We start from the raw sequence: 2,403 nt of genomic DNA, 5'->3' as shown, positions 1-2,403 counted from the left end.
TATATATATATATATATACTTTATGTAAATATGAAATATTTTGAGACTCGTAGGTAATTATTTCCTAAAAAAAACATTATTCACTACAACTTGTAATCACTAATTGGATCAAAGAGTGCAAATTTATTAATAAAATGTGAGGTACATTGCACGTAAGATGATATTTAAGCTACTTAGTTGAATAAAAATGGTTAATTAACAAATAATTCTATGTATTATTGTAAAAGGTTGGCTAGTGGCAACTCGATAGATATTCTAAATGATAGTAACACTTTTTCGTTTTTGGTATAATTTCCAAAAAAAGATAGTAACACTTTTTTTTTTTTTGAACTAAAAGATATATTGAAAATGACATAATGTTGAAATTAATGAAGCCACAAGTTAATACTAATTTTAGAAATGAGCACACATCACACATGTGTACAACCATGATATAGAAGAGGAGAAAATGAACGACTAACTAACTTGACCATCTCAAGTCTCAACCATAATGCAGATAATCATTAGAAGTTAAAAATCATTAAAATCATATTTAACATGTGATAATTAATATTAGGACCATACGTAAAATCGTAGATTCGTTTCTAAGGCATAACTTAAATTCTATGTGATTTATGTATGTGAAATTTGTTTTCTTGATAACGATGTCACTTCCTTGATCCTTCGTCTTTACTCCTTATGTTCAAAGTTAGTAAGTTACCAAACTGCCGCTAATATATATAATCAACAGAAGCAGTGATTACTATTTGATTAGTTTTATTACCAAAACAAGAAGAGGGTGAATGAACCCGAAGAGCAGCTCTTTCGGTCTTCTACAACAGGTTTCGATTTCTTCAGTTCGTTTATCACTTGTTAAGCTCGTTCCATCTTGATTGTGATTTTTGGTTTCTGTTCATTCGAATTTCAATGCTCCAAGTTGGTCTGGCTAATTCTCTAAAAGAAAGAGCTTTTGATCGATCTTCTAAAAACCCGTTTGATACTTTTTTTTTTATATATAGTTGGACAGCAAAATTATTTGTCTTTTAATTATTTACTCTTGTTTTTGTTATTTCCCCCTTATTTAATCATTGTGTACATGTAGGTACCCCCATACCTGAGAGCAGATGCCAAGACTTCTTGAAACATCAAAAGAGCACGGTGTGGTACCTTAGTTACTTTCCTTTTGGCATACATGGATCAGAGAGACCACGATAGAGCTTGCTTCCCTGCAGAAATAAATATAAAAACAGAACAAAATGTCTGAGAGGCTCCTCCTATCACTGCCACGTACATTGTAGTCAAGCATCTGCAAAGAGAGGCACCATTCAAGCAGAAACGAAATGATCAAGGATTCTGATTCAAATTTTAAATGGAAGTGATTCGAAGGAATATACTCATTCAAGCCATTGGCAGGAGTCGTGAGTGAATTCAAATGAAGGATCTTGAAGCAGGTCAGAGCAATACTCGTTTCCCTGCAGTTAGTGAGACAGTCAACACATGAAAAAAACACCTATTACAAGAGAGGAATGTGAGACCACATTTGGGTATCAGAATGGTTGTTAAGAATGTCACCTGCGACTTACCTTTTCACATTTTTCAAATGATTGCCTTTGGCTTGAGACTGAGACTGATTTTGTGGCCAAAGTGCAATGGATTCATCATCAGACAACTTTTCTCCAAGTACTCATATCTTAACTCAGCATTCAGACCTGCAATCAAAACCATCAAGGGTATCAAGAAAAAATCAGTCAAGAGTTAAACAAAACACACACAATAAATATTATTAATTCAGAAAATAGATATTTTGGTGTTGCAAAAGATTCACTAAATATATAGGTGATTTGATGTGATTCCAAAGTTACACTGACAGAGAGAGAGAGAGAGATAAATGAAGTAGATAGTAATTCAGTAGTACCTTTTTGTTCACAGGGCTACAAGGCTCCTTGGTTCAGTAAAGTGAGGCCTCCAATTATTATTCTGCAGGAAAACAGAGGCATATCAGATGGCATGAAATCAAGTGTTCTATGCATACAAACAACTTTTATGGGGGTGAAAAGAAGCATAATACTTGATTAGAAACTTACGGTGAAGCTATTGAAGATGGTTTATGCATGTTGGTTAGCCCTTTTCACTGCTTGAAGATTAAATTCCTGAAAGAGTAACAAATGAGATCTTTGCAGATTAATTAAACAGTTTCATTAAGCTATGAGTATGTTATGAAGTCTGGTTAATCCCAGATGAAGGGTAATTTACCTGAAAAGTCTAGCAGATGCATGTGGTGTACTTCTTTGTGGTGCAGGCAAAGCTGGATCTGTCGAGATCTGTACTAAATCACAGAACGTATTACGTTTCATTGAAGTTGAACATGGTCTCTAGTCTTAATGATGATCTCCCTGCAGTCAGTGAGACAAACAACACATGAAA

General features: G+C 34.0%; 1 long non-coding RNA gene across 2 annotated transcripts in view; it reads right to left on the bottom strand.

The window, feature by feature from the left end:
- Positions 387–2,403, bottom strand: part of LOC109131589 — a 5,798-nt gene continuing 3,781 nt past the window's right edge. Inside the window, exons 5-11 of one of the 2 annotated variants that reach the window (XR_002037185.1) lie at positions 2,233–2,372; positions 2,064–2,129; positions 1,895–1,956; positions 1,563–1,688; positions 1,374–1,451; positions 764–1,285; positions 387–667 (exon numbers count right to left, since the gene is read on the bottom strand). This is a non-coding gene — a long non-coding RNA (uncharacterized LOC109131589). Of the gene's footprint in view, positions 668–718; positions 1,286–1,373; positions 1,452–1,562; positions 1,689–1,894; positions 1,957–2,063; positions 2,130–2,232; positions 2,373–2,403 lie in introns of those variants that run through there. The other variant, XR_002037184.1, reaches the window with a different exon arrangement.

This window comes from Camelina sativa, chromosome 3 (assembly GCF_000633955.1).
Source record: "Camelina sativa cultivar DH55 chromosome 3, Cs, whole genome shotgun sequence".
Classification (NCBI taxonomy): Eukaryota; Viridiplantae; Streptophyta; class Magnoliopsida; order Brassicales; family Brassicaceae; genus Camelina; species Camelina sativa.
Note: the sequence above shows the minus strand (reverse complement) of the source record. Positions and strands in the feature narration are given on the sequence as shown.